Here is a 15,831-nt window from a genome sequence, read left to right as displayed (position 1 = left end):
GCAATCCAAGTGGAAACAAAAACAGTGTACTAGATTGACTCTCGCGAAGGCAAACCCTCTGACAGTTGTGTAAGGATGATAACTGAGTAAGTTTACAACCTCCAATAATGTCATTTGTTATTGTATGACTTGAGCCATATATATCCAAATAATAATGGCATGTGTGTATATTTATGAATTAGTGATTTTGAAGCAAAAAAAAGATTATGTCCATTTGGGAAATATGAAAGCAACACTGATCTCAATTTTATCACGCCAATAGTAAGTGTATTCTTAATAATTACTCGTACCATTTAATTAATGTATATGCAAGAGGTTGATTATCTAATTCAGCTGATTTGTGTGTGATTTATATAATAGTCTCCTAAAGCACTAGACGACAAACAATGCGCCTTTTACGTTTGTCACTCCATGTGGAAGGTTATCGACGGAAAACTTTCTGCCATTCCAATACGGGTTAGTGTGATTTAAAAACTATTTCAGATGTAAATTGAGTTCAATTCTGTATACTTCCATGTATTATATCTATTTTGATTATATATATTTTGAATTGTAGTTTCCACTAAAACTCAACAAAGCCCCAGAATATTCGCCAGAGGAAATCAATCGGATGAGAAATATGTGGGCCAGTTATGTTGTTTCATTAGCGGAGTCTCAATAGTTTGCTCATGATTTATGTACGTGTGTGTGTGTGTGTATATATATATATATATATATATATATATATATATATATATATATATATATATATATATATATATATATATATATATATATATATATATATATATATAGAGCCATTGTGTATTGGCTTCTTTTGTTTTTTTGAGGAAGTTGTGTTTTGGCTTTTGATCAGCCTGTTTGTCTTGTTTTGAAACTGGGTTTAACTGATCACGGTGTGTAATATTTTGATGCAGGATTGAATTTTTGCAGTGCACAAATTTCTTTGGAATGCTATTTTCAAGAAGAAATTGAAAAATAGCATTCAAAGAATTTTTACAAACAAATTCTTGATAAAATAGCATTTCAAAGAAATTGCTAGAACAAGCTAAATTTTTTTTTAAAAAAAAAGGAAAAAAAATTTAAAAACGAAAACGGTTAAAAACAACCCGTTGCAAACAATTATTTGACAACGGTTTTATTTAGATAAATAACCGTTGACATCTTTTCCCTCCCCATTCAAACCGCCAAAAATATAAGATAACGAACGATAAACGTTGTCGACTTCAAAATGTTAACTACGGTTTATTTAAGAAGAACCGTTGTCAAAGTTTCATCAATTGATAAATATAACAACGGTTTATCACGCAATAAAACCGTTGTTAAATATTGATATTTAATTAAATAAGATAACGAAATGAACCGTTATCATAGATAATATTTAACAACGGTTTTGGAATCACTAAACCGTTGTCAATAGTAAACTAGGACAACGGGTTTGAAACCGTCATTAATATCTAATAACGGTTTCTTAAAAGTATACCCGTTGTCATAAACATAATTAACAACAGTTTTATAACGGTTCTTGAGTAGTGATAACGGTATTATAGATCCGTTATTGATGTTATATAACGGTCATACAACCGTGGTATATATTTAACAACAGTCGTTGCAATAACGGTTTCGTGTTTCTATTTAATAACGGTAATTGCATTATTTGACCGTTATTGGATGTCTTATTTGGCGTAGTGATCCTAGGGTGTCTTAAAGGTATTCTAGCAAACAAAGTCTTAAGGAGAAAAACTATCTACAAGGGCCTATATACACTTTATACACTTGCCAAGCTTCCCAACTAGACATTTTCACAAATCTTTTCCTAATATGCAACTACATGCCATGATGCAACTAGCATATATACAACCTAATGCAAATGCTACTATCACTAGTATGCCATATAATCTAAATGCAACTCCTAGAATCACATTGGTTTGTACCGCATCAAACAAAAAGAAGCCACATTTTCATTAACATATAAAAGGAAAAAGGAGATTTGGAAAGATCATACCATGCAGTCTTCATATTCCTCATGCCTCGAGTGTGGCATAGTCAGTCCCAAGTGATAGGAGTGAACACAAACAAACAAATATATACAATATATACATTTCTACACTACAAAAGAGAAGAACATGTTTTTGGATTTTTAAAATTTTTAAAATTTTTATCATTTTTGAATTTTTTTGAGTTAGATAGTGTTAGAATTCCCCATCCCCACACTTAGAATGGACATTGTCCCTAATGAACAAAACAATAGGGAATTGTGCAAATATAATGAAATGAATGATGCATGATTGTATATTAGATGCAAACTATATGTGAAATATTTACAAGTGATAAATAAATCCAAGTGATGCAAACTAAACTATACTACGTGATGCATGCTTTCTATTGTTCGGAGAGCTATTTTGAATTAACTCGCATTCTTTAAGAGTGAACTTCCCCAAACTGGACAAAACACTATTTCTGTGCAAAAAGGAGGAAGTTCATTCACAAGGCATGAAATACAATGGATGAATGAAGATTGTCATTTTGGATTCTTTTTAGTGGAAGCAAAAAAAGATAGACACCTCAATGTTGCCGAGGTGTGAGTCCTTTGAATGGTGTTAGGACTCAAAAACTCAAAACTACCAAAGAGCCCAAAATGACTCTCAAAGTGATGCAAGTTAAATATTATACAAGTCATAGGAACATGAGACAAAAACAAAGCAAAAAAAGGGGTAGGAGACTCACAATGGAATAGGTCAATACTAGCATAAGTGATCAACCCCGTATTGTGATGCCCTCCTTCAAGCTTTCTCAACCATCAATTGTCACTCATCGTGACATCATCATCATCATCTAACTCCATGGAACCGGAGGTTTCACCATCATCTTCTTCACTAGAACTTGAACTTTGCTCTTCTTCCTCATCATCTTGGTGATACATGCATTTTGTATAGCCTTTTTAAGTCTCTTATGCACGTATCTCTGTGCGATTCTCGTAGTTTTATATTGTGAAATGCCCTGAATAGTCTACTTTGGTTCGTTTGGCTTTAATTGCAGGAATGGACCTGAAAGTAGCGGAATTGAGCCTGGAACTGTCCTTTTAGCTTGCATTTAGGAGATGAGTGGTTTTGGAGCGGAAATGCTACTGTCTCGGAAAGCGTGAAGTGGTTTCGGAAGCTAAACAATAGAATAAGAGCTGGCTCAGTGGCAGTGTACTCGATCGTGAACATTTCCTAGCAATTATGTTCGATCGAAGTACTATTGGATGCATAGAAGATCTCGATCGAAAGGCCCTACTGTTCGATCGAGAGGGTGTGATTTGAAGGTTCTCGATCGAGTAACCTTTGTACTCGATCGAATGGAATTGCTGAGGATCTGTTCGATCGATTAGATCTAAAACACTCGATCGAGCATGTATCAATCTGATACGAGATTTTATCATTTACTCGATATTTTAATTACGTTTCTAGGTTAATAAATATCTCTCCTATAAATAGGAGAGACTGAATTAGGTTTAGCGAGTTCCTTTTTTTTTCCCTTTTTCTTTGTTGAACGGTGCTTGGCCTCTCTTTCCTGGATCTGAACTTTTGTAATTCCTTCTTCTCTTTTATTCTAGTATTATTTCTCTTCTTTTCATCTCTATATTATGCTTCGTACTGCTTTATCTTTTGTTATTGCTTTACCTATTACTATGACTAGCTAATCCCTTAATGCTCGGATTAGGGGAGCCATAGTAGTATAGCGATGATGCGATAATTAGATCAAGAAGTTTAATGTGAGAATTGTTTCATAGCAATATAACTGTAATTGTTAGGTTGAATGCATGCAATTCAATCAATTAAATTGGTTAAATTCAGACCTAGATCGAGAGATTGGAATGAACAGACCTGTTATGAACAATAGACTATGCTAATGAGGGCGAGAGCTAAGTTAGTAGTATTTTAGGGTGGATAGCGGACCGAGAGGACTTTTCCACTACCCTTATCACATCAGATCCACTTACCTACCTATTAGTTGAATTGTGTGATATCATGGCGAACCGACATCCTAGCATCTCTCTCTCTTTATTTTCTCTCAATCCTTGATCTTAATTCCGTTCTTTAGTTTAGTTTAAACAACTCAAACCCCCCGTTTTGTGACCTTAGACAGACCGAATAACGAGTAGATAATGACCGCCTACCTGTTGATACGATACACGACTTGCCTCTGCTACATTAGTTAGAGCCTGTTGGTTTTATTTTTGATAGGGTTGCAACAGCCGTGTCAAATTTTGGCGCCGTTGTCGGGGAGGCAACTATTTTATTTACTTGTTTCTTTTTGTCTGTCTTTAGCCACAAGGAATTTATTCCTTGAGGTAGTTCTTATCTTTTCCCTTAGTGCTGTTTTTATAGGTCCTACAGGTCCTACCTAGGCAGATCTAGGTAAAAGATCATCAAAGGGAAGGCTTGAGTACCTTTGATCTTCCACCGATGTTCCATCTTATAGCGCAATAGGTGGTGCACTGTGATAGATGTAGTGCTGCCGGCACAATGCTTTTATTTGCTTGGCAGGAAATGACTAAGTCTATGCGTTTAGGCAGCATAGTGTTGGGAAATGTGTCCTCAACAATAGTGCGATCACATAATTTAAATATCATTATTAAATATCATTTTAAAGAATACAATTGGGAAGTAATATTGTTACTGTCAACTGGTCAACATATATCGGTAATGATTGGCTGACTAGAGTTTGACATTACTGTCGTGTGACGGTGGTGCAGAGTTGACCCCCTAGGTCATACCTATAGGGCGATACTCTTAATTGATCATTTAATTAATCGTATAATGTTACGAGTTAATTAAATTACTTGAAAATTGACGGACGATTTTGGAAGTAAAATTTACGTATCAAATTGAAATGTGATTAAATGAGATACGGTCTGAGTAATTGAATTGTGTCATTACTCGGATGAAATTATTGTTTAAAGAAACAATTAGATTTGAATGAATTATTATAAATGCGATTTATAAACGGTGAAATATTTTGGCACAAGTAATTATGAAATTACTAAGTCGATTTTTGTATATGACGTATTTTTATTAATACGTTGATTTTTAATATGTTAAAAATACATAACTATTTATGTTACATGTGACATGTGACATATTGACATTTGACAAAAATAATATGGAATCCATATTATCTCAAGTGGGCCGAAATATTAGAGGAGTTTTAGGGTTAAATTGTGTTTTATATTTTAAATAGAAAACATAATTATGAAAAGCTAAAAGTAGCCATGCAAGCCTACTCACCTTGTGAAGACAAATATGGGCATGCATTGGCTCCCCTAAAAGCCCTTACCCCACCGGTTTTCCTCTAGCATTTAGAGAGTTTTCTTCTCTAAAATTATTCATTCAATTACATTGATAATATTCTAGTGTTAGAAAGATAATTACCTCTCTACATTTTATGATAAACTAGAGAGATTATTTACTCCAAAATCTCTTCTCCTCTACCCGGTTTTAGGAGCAAAATACCAACTATTTTGGTTCAATTTTTCATAAGATTAATATTATACTAGATCAAATAATATTAATTAGATTAAGAGAAAGCCTTGGGTATAAAGCTTAGGGAGAGATCTTACACTTAGATCTTGTTCATCCATAAGGGAAAGCTCAAGAACAAAAGAAAAGGAGATTTCTTTTGTGCCCTATAAAACCGAATCATCAATGTAAGGACATTATTTCTCTTCTTTTATATTATTGTTTGCATGCATAAAATCCGTTTTAATTTTATGACAAATTAGTTTAGACATATATGAGTATGTTATTATGTATATGAATCTACATTTCCTTCAATCGGTATCAAGAGCCACGGTTGTTTGCATGCAAATTGGTTAAAAGTTTTTCCGAGTTATATGAATAACAAATAAAACTTATAAAATTTGTGTTATTATGATATATCACGAAATTATTACATGCATGTTAATATTTCTGGTCCTAAAGTGTTTTAGGATATTTTGGTTAATTTTTCGGATTTTTATTGTTCATAATTTACAATAATGGCATTTAAATGTGATTTTATGAGTAAAAATGTCATTTTTGGTCTTAAAATAGCTATACTTCGAATTTTCACTTGGTTTTTGGATATGTTGTCACATATATTATTTTGAGATAACCTGTAAACTTTCATAATTTTTGGACTTGTTATGCTCGAAAAATGAATTTTTCATTATTAAATTCGGATTTAAGTGAAAAATAGGTTAATATGAGTTAAATTTCGAATCTGGTCATAGAAATTTAATATGTTGTCACATACAATTTTACAAGATGTGTGTAAAATAATTGGCTATAAAGAAGTCTTTTTGCATGATTTATGAATTTTTGAAGAAAAATGGCATAAATAGTGACATTATTAGTGAAAATTAATAAAAACATAATCTATGACTTAAGAAAAACGTCTAATGTTGCATTTTAATATATTTTTCAGATCTAAAATTGAAAAGTTAATGAAAATGATTTTTCCATGTTTTTATGATTATTTTATTAAAAATCGATAAACCGCAACATTGTTTTTCCGGAAGAATTTCGAAATTTTTAACCTAAGATTTTGAACATTATGAGTGTCATGGAATTTTTCCAGAATGTTCATGAATTTAAATTTCAAATTTTGAATTTATTTGGAATTTTTGGATTTATTTGAAGTTTAATAGCTTATTTTTGTAATTTTTGGTCCATTTATGAACAATTTTGCAAATAAAAGTTAATTATGGTCAAATTATTAGTGAAGACTATATTTTGGGTCCTAAGAGGTTAGGGTAATTAAATTATACATAAATATGAGTTTATGTATTTTTGTGATTATAAAATGTTGAAATCACGCAAATCCGTAAAAACCGAGTAATTTACGATATTGGCTAATTAAAGGCGGTTTAGCATAAAAATTGAGCATGTTCATACATATTATAATGCTGCATTTTTCTTTATGATTGTCATAATTTTAATCTATGTAATTTTTGAATTATGTAATTTTACTTAGTATGGCCTTAGTTTTAATTGGTATTTCCCGAAATGTATGGGAATATCGATTCGGTTGTAATTTTTATTGTGATCTCGTATCACCGTTTTGTAATTTAATAGATTTATTTTATTTTAGTTACAAATGTATAATAGGAAATTATGTAATTTATTATGTAATTTTATTCATTCCGGAGTTCCAAAAGACGGATTTCTTCAAGAATGGCGATACATAAAGACGGTGTTACCTCGAGATGTGTGCCACAACCGAAGTTCAAGGGACCAATGGAGTTGGTTTCCGAATATGTAATAGATTAATAGTTTTTCTATTTTAGGAAAGGCCATACTAGGATTTATTTATCTTTATGCTTGCATTTTATTTTATGTCACATGCATCGCTAAATCGCCATAACTAAACATGCATTGTCTTATTTTATCGAGTTTATCGACCGTGTCAATTCTAATTATCGTAGTTCACCGCTTTAGTTCACTTTAAACGTGATAGATAATAAATTGACATGACCTCTCGCTAAAACAAACAATTGAGACATAGCCTTACCAAATAGTAGAAACCATGAAAACCTATTTCGCGAGGGAGTGCACTCGGCCCTACCGGGGTACAAACCTTGTTACGTAGGGGAAGTGGGTGATGAGTGTTAATCCACCGAGTTCATGTTAATGAGGGTTTCATCGGCCATACCGTGCCCAAGTTGATGTGGATTTGGATAATGGACACATTTATTCGAAATTTGGATTGAGCTCAACGGAAGTATTCGCGACCGTAGTTGCATGTGTTCCGGGCTATAGATAAATATTAGAGTAATTTTATCGACCAAGAGTTCTAAAAGTAGAATCGATTAAAACGTTAATCCACCGAGTTATATTGATAAGGGTTTCATCGGCCATACCGTGCCTAAGTCGATATGAATTTGGGTCTTGGAATCATTTATTATAGTTGGGTAGAGGTCACTATATAAATGTTCATATCTTGTTAAATTTGCAAGTATGATTTAAAAAGACAAATGTTAATATTTCCTTTCCTCCATATTTGTAGTGCAATGAATCCATCAAATGCTACCGCACCAATTACTATTGAGTCATATCACCATGTTCTTGACGACGTATGCTCCAACAATAATTTCGATACAACTAGAGAACTACATTTCGGGATAGGTTCGGATGGAAACCTTAATTTCATCACTTCTTATAAACCACCCACTACTACTAGACCTCGTGTGAGTCCGTCTCAGGAAGACTACCTCACACAATCTATAGGGTTTTTGTCTCTGGAAGATAAAGATGCCAAAGTTAGTGGGAGCTCTAGCAATCAAATTCTTGCTTCAAAGGGCAAGAGGTTCAAGAAGAAGGGAAAGAAAATCAAGAACTTCAAGCAAGTTAATGATGAGTGCCATTATTGCTATGGCATGGGACATTGGCTAAGGAATTGCCCTATGTATTTGCGAAATATAAGGGAAGGACTCATTACTCCGAAAGGTACAATTCCTAAAGAAATTTATGTTATTGATATAAATTATACTTCCACTACGACATGGGTACTAGATACCGGTTGTGGTTCTCACCTTTGTAATCATTTACAGGGTTTAAGAGATGTGGAGAGGCTTAGCAAGGGAGATGTGGATCTACGCCTTGGAAACGGAGCTCGGGTAGCGGCCGAATCCAAAGGAACTTATGTTCTAGCTTTGCCAAACGGTTTTGAGTTGTATTTGCATAATTGTTTTTATGTTCCTACACTCTCTAAAAACATTATTTCAATCGCCATGCTAGACATGGACGGTTTTTGTTTTGTCATTAAGAACAATCGTTGCTCTATTTCTAGGAATGATTTGGTTATTGGCCAAGCTTCTTCCATTAATGGCATTTACATTTTAGAGACCTCAAATCCAACGAATGATATTTATAACATTCAATCAAAGAAACTCAAAACAAGTGACCCAAGTGAAGCGTTCATTTGGCATTGTCGATTAGGTCACATAAACGAGAATCGCATCAAAAGATTAATTTCTACTAATGTGATTACACCATTTGATTATCAATCTTTTGGTACATGCGAATATTGCCTACTTGGCAAAATGACTCGTAATCCTTTTAGTGGTAAAGGGACTCGAGCTAGTGAGCTATTGGGACTCATACACACCGATGTGTGTGGACCAATGAGTATCACTGCTCGTGGTAATTATGACTACTTTATAACCTTCACCGATGACTTAAGTAGACATGGGCATGTCTATTTAATGAAACATAAGAGTGAAGCGTTTGAGAAATTCAAGGAATTTCAAAACAAAGTAGAGAACCAATTGAACAAAAAGGTAAAAGCACTACGTTCCGATCGTGGTGGTGAATACCTAAGCCTTGAATTTGATTCACACTAGAAAGGTTGTGGTATTATATCACAACTTTCTCCACCCGGAACACCACAACTCAATGGTGTTGCCGAAAGGAGGAATCGAACCCTACTTGATATGGTTCGATCCATGATGAGCCAAACCGAGTTACCGAACTCGTTTTGGGGATTTGCGCTTCAAACCGCAATTAGATCTTTGAACAATAGTCCCACTAAATCCACCGAAAAGACTCCATATGAGATGTGGACGGGAAAAGTTCCCAATATATCCTATATGAGGATTTGGGGATGTGATGCCTACGTCAAGACTAAAGCCGACAATAAGCTTGCCCCAAGATCCGAAAAATGCACCTTTGTAGGTTACCCCTCGCATTGTCGAGGATACTACTTCTACAAACCTCAAGAAAACAAAGTGTTTGTGTCTAGTGAGGCTGTCTTCTTAGAAAGTCAATTTATTTCTAAGAGACAGAGTGGGAGAAATTTTGAACTTGATGAAGTTCAAGAGCCACAAACCGAGGTAGAGACGCAAGAAGATGTTCCTTCATCGTCTAACGCGGTAGTACCTCCTCCACTAAGAAGGACGGGCCGAGTAATTCGCCATCCCGATCGATATGTGGGACTTATCGAGGAAGATGGAACACTCGATGTGTTGCTTATGGAAAGTGACGAGCCCGCCACCTACAAGGCCGCAATCTCTAGTCCTAATTCCACCTTATGGCTTGAAGCCATGAAGTCCGAAATGGATTCTATGCTTGAAAACCAAGTTTGGGACTTGGTAGATTTGCCTAAAGGGGCAAGACCCCTTCAATGCAAATGGATATTCAAAGTCAAGAATGGCATAGAAGGACATGACGATGTCTACAAAGCTAGGCTAGTGGCAAAAGGATTTACCCAAGTCCAAGGTCTCCATTATGATGAGACATTCGCCCCCGTAGCCATGCTAAGATCCATACGGATTTTGTTAGCGATCGCCGCATTTCATGATTATGAAATTTGGCAAATGGATGTCAAAACCGCTTTTCTAAATGGGCATTTAGAAGAGGAGGTGTACATGATACAACCCGAAGGTTTTGTTGATTCTAAAAATCCTAACAAAGTGTGCAAACTTAAGAGATCCATTTATGGTCTTAAGCAAGCATCTAGAAGTTGGAATCATCGATTCAATCATGTTATAAAAGAAAATGGTTTCACTCGAAATGTTGAGGAACCATGTTTATACATGAAATTCAGTGGGAGCAATGTTGTGTTCCTAATTTTGTATGTCGATGACATACTACTCATTGGAAATGATATTCCAATGTTGTCTTCTGTTAAGAAGTGGTTAGGTAACCACTTCCAAATGAAGGATTTAGGAGAGGCACAACGCATATTAGGTATCCGGATCTATAGAGATAGACCCAAGAGGATATTGGCACTAAGTCAAGAATCTTATGTTGATAAGATTCTTCGACGATTCAGCATGGACAAATCCAAAAGGGGTTTGGTACCTATGGTAACCGGAACGATATTGAGCCAGACTCAATGTCCCTCCGAACCCCATGATGTTGAACGCATGAAGTAGATCCCTTACGCTTCGCGTTGGATCAATCATGTATGCCATGATATGCACACGTCCCGATGTCTCGTATGCCTTGAGCATGACGAGTAGATATCAAGGAAATCCAGGTGAGAGTCACTGGATTCTTTGTCAAGAACATCCTTAAGTACTTGAGAAGAACTAAGGACTCTATTCTTGTGTTTGGAGGAGACACTGAGTTGCGTGTTACAGGATACACGGACTCAAGTTTTCAAACAGATAGAGATGACATGAAATCATAAGCTGGTTTTGTTTTCATGCTCAATGGTGGTGCCGTAAAAGTGGAGAAGCTTCAAGGAAGTCAGAATCGCGGATTCGACAACGGAGGCTGAGTACATAGCAAAGCATCGAAGTCGCCAAGGAAGCTATGTGGATCAAGCAATTCACGGAAGGTCTAAAAGTAGTACCTACCGCCGATGATCCCATCACTCTCTATTGTGATAATAGTGGGACGATCTTCCAAGCTAAGGAGCCAAAGTCTAGTAATAGATCTAGACATGTACTTAGAAAGTATCATGTAATTAGAGATTTCATTGAAAGAAAGGAAATTGCGATTTGTAAGGTTGGGACGGATGACAACATAGCCGATCCGCTCACCAAGCCTTTATCGCAGGCTAAGCATGATGGGCATGTTGCGTCCATGGGACTTAAACGTGTACCAAATTTTTGTTAGATTTTGAAATGAAATAAAAGTGTTGTTTTTGTTCATGTTCATAATCGCATTTGTCTTTTATCTTTAATTTATACCTTGTTACATCCAAACGGGTTGTGGAGACAATTGAACCCTGTTAAAGTGAACACGGATTAACATAGTATTTGCCCATAGTCACTTGTATGGGGTGACGTCTCGAAGTGACTAGAGTGTGAGGCGATTGATGGCAAGTTCAAGTGCCATAGAGTCATGTGAGATGACTAGTCGATCACATAGGCAGACTGTTAAGAACATTTTGTCGGGCCTTATGACCGCTTATAGAGTTCTGGCAAATTTATATAGCCTGGTCGTGGCGAGAGCTACTATATTATTCTAATGAGTCGATTCTTTTGACTAAAGACTATTCGCCTAAGATGGCACAGTTTCAGATTAACTTTGATTTGTGTTACTACGACCTTCGTAAATGGGGTCAAATGGGCATATTTTGGGTTATGATGGCTGTGGCTAGTCGAAGGGAATGAGTGCGATAGGAATTGTCCACCCCTTGTCAGGGTTATAACAATATCTCAGGGCCACTCGAGGAGCAATGAACTGGAAATGCGTGGCCATGCTCGGAAAGTATCTATGATAGATAAGTCCGGTCAATCAGTTATTCTCCAGATCGAGGAAACCACTCTCGATATGATCACTTGCAAATACGACCTGAAAGACACCTTGCATTGAGTGGGAGATAGTAATAGGACAAGAGAATTGGTGACGCACACTTGTCGAGGACAAGTGGGAGATTGTTGGGAAATGTGTCCTCAACAATAGTGCGATCACATAATTTAAATATCATTATTAAATCTCATTTTAAAGAATACAATTGGGAAGTAATATTGTTCTTGTCAATCGGTCAACATATATCGGTAATGATTGGTCGACTAGAGTTTGACATTATTCGTCGTGTGACGGTGGTGATCAGTTGACCCCCTAGGTCATACCTATAGGGCGATACTCTTAATTGATCATTTAATTAATCGTATAATGTTACGAGTTAATTAAATTACTTGAAAATTGACGGACGATTTTGGAAGTAAAATTTACGTATCAAATTGAAATGTGATTAAATGAGATACGGTCTGAGTAATTGAATTGTGTCATTACTCGGATGAAATTATTGTTTAAAGAAACAATTAGATTTGAATGAATTATTATAAATGCGATTTATAAACGGTGAAATATTTTGGCACAAGTAATTATGAAATTACTAAGTCGATTTTTGTATATGACGTATTTTTATTAATACGTTGATTTTTAATATGTTAAAAATACATAACTATTTATGTTACATGTGACATGTGACATATTGACATTTGACAAAAATAATATGGAATCCATATTATCTCAAGTGGGCCGAAATATTAGAGGAGTTTTAGGGTTAAATTGTGTTTTATATTTTAAATAGAAAACATAATTATGAAAAGCTAAAAGTAGCCATGCAAGCCTACTCACCTTGTGAAGACAAATATGGGCATGCATTGGCTCCCCTAAAAGCCCTCACCCCACCGGTTTTCCTCTAGCATTTAGAGAGTTTTCTTCTCTAAAATTATTCATTCAATTACATTGATAATATTCTAGTGTTAGAAAGATAATTACCTCTCTACATTTTATGATAAACTAGAGAGATTATTTACTCCAAAATCTCTTCTCCTCTACCCGGTTTTAGGAGCAAAATACCAACTATTTTGGTTCAATTTTTCATAAGATTAATATTATACTAGATCAAATAATATTAATTAGATTAAGAGAAAGCCTTGGGTATAAAGCTTAGGGAGAGATCTTACACTTAGATCTTGTTCATCCATAAGGGAAAGCGCAAGAACAAAAGAAAAGGAGATTTCTTTTGTGCCCTATAAAACCGAATTATCAATGTAAGGACATTATTTCTCTTCTTTTATATTATTGTTTGCATGTATAAAATCCGTTTTAATTTTATGACAAATTAGTTTAGACATATATGAGTATGTTATTATGTATATGAATCTACATTTCCTTCACATAGACAAGCTAGTCAACCCTTTGCATATGTGCCGCCACATCCACTTCAGCAATGAGGCTATCAAAAGCCTCCATTTGTTTGGCCACCGCAACAACAAGCTCCTCCTCCTGATCAAGAGAAAGAAGAGATTAATGAACTGAAGTCTTTGGTGAAGATGCTTGCATTTCGAGTGCAAAAAGCTGATAATTCTATAGAGGCCCATACTAAGAAACTTGAGTCTCAAATAGCTCAAGCAGCTGCCGAGTTGGATCTTAGGCAATTGAAGCTGCCTAGTGATGATGATGATATATATGACTCGAAATTCGAATATTTATCTGAAAACAATGCATCATACGAAGATTTCTGCGCTGTATAGCAACAAACACTCGATCGAACTATCTACAGTGTTCAATCGAGTGGATTATATGAGGATGAGCTGGAGCGAACGGAAAACACTACTCGATCGAACACTTTGCACGAGGAAGACCTCGATCGAGCAGATCTGTTTGTTCGATCGAGTAATATTCAAGAGGAAAGTTGTGGATCGAGTACCATTTTTACTCGATCGACCCTATTGGCCACGGAAAGCAATGCCATGTCATCTAGGTCCGTTTCAGATGACGATTTGGAAGAAGACAATGGTTATGGTGAATCTCCCATTTGGAAAGCCGAGCTAGATGCTTTAGAGGCTGCAATTTATGGGACAGAACCCATAAAGGAGGGGAACGAGAAAGTAGCTGAGTCAGTGAATGCTCCTAGCACGGTAGAGGTAATGTACTCTTCTGTCACTGATTCTGACGTTAGGAGCGACCGACCTGAGGTATTTAACGATAACTTCTTGATTATTGCTATGACTAATAGTAAACTACCTCATGTGACTTCTGCTCTCTGTTTTGATGCTCCACCCTCTCCCGGTTGGACAAATAAGTTAATAATGTTTCACCATATTTGTCATCGGAAATTTGTTAGGTTTAGACGGTACCTCAGATTGCTTTTATACGCTCCTTTTGTATTATGGTGCTACTTATGCTTTTGTGTAGCACATGCGCAGATTTATGATCGATTGCTAAGAGCTTTGATTTGCTTTGATTGTGCCTAACTGGAGCAACTGGATGAAGAAAAGAAGGTCGAGCTGGGACCTGTCTGAAACTAGGGCTGTCCGGGAGGCAACCCGGAGTTTAAGCTTTTTAGTTATTTTTCGAACATTTCAGTTTTGTTGTGTGTGTAATAATTGGTTTTCAAACCATAGACTGTGAACAATTTAGGCTTGGCTTTTGGTCGTATTTGTGGTTGTTATTCGCGTCTTTGTGGGTGCTTTACCAAAGCCCAGAAGTACGCGCAATAGGGCGCTCTCGATCAAGCAATTTTCTACTCGATCGAGTGTCGGTCCCCCTCGATCAAAAAACTGACTCCTTCAATCGAGCACCCACAGAAACGGAGAACTCGATCGAGTCCCTCTGTTTACTCGATCGACCACTTTTGCAGCTCCTATTCCTCGATCGAGTATTATACTCTTTCGATCGACTAGGCTTGTTTGGATTTGCTTCCTGTGACGATGATGGAGCTATTAGCGACCTCCCATGTTGCTAGCTGGTTTGGGGAGGTCCCTATTTCGCGTGTTCTTGTGACTTTTCCGCAGCTTTACTCTCCTCTTATCAGTTTGCATTTCCTTCCCTATTTTTGGTACAATGAGGGCATTGTACGGTTTGGTTTGGGGAGGTTATGCATCCATATCTGTGTCCGCATGTTGGTTTTATTGCATTTCTGTTATCACGTTTAATTTCTGTATGCATTGTTGTTTATTTTTATAAATTCAAAAATCCCATAAAAATTAAAAAATTCGAAAATTTCAAAAAATATTTCACGTTTACTTTTGCATATAGGTTGAGTTGGAACAGTAGATTTCGATGATGAAATTGCACTATAATTTGTCCTTTTGCTTAAGCCTTGCGAAAAACTATTATCTTTTTAGCTTTGTCTTCTCCATATCTACGAGTTAATGTTAAAATTTAGCTGAACATATAGACTTGACCTGAAATTTTGGTAACCTACTCATATATTCTAAGTTTTAGAGCCTTAAAACTGGTGTCATTTATGACCAGTTCATGTAGGATTGTGAGTAGTTACTCCTTGCATAACCTGTAACATTAATTTGCACAAGTATGAAATTCAATTGCTTATAGTCTGCATACATTCGGGTTAGTGGTTGGTGTCACATGCAGGGAGGTGCTTACATTTCCTTTT

Source organism: Silene latifolia, chromosome 1 (assembly GCF_048544455.1).
Source record: "Silene latifolia isolate original U9 population chromosome 1, ASM4854445v1, whole genome shotgun sequence".
Lineage (NCBI taxonomy): Eukaryota > Viridiplantae > Streptophyta > Magnoliopsida > Caryophyllales > Caryophyllaceae > Silene > Silene latifolia.
The sequence above is the reverse complement of the archived record's forward strand: the minus strand, read 5'-3'. Positions refer to the sequence as shown.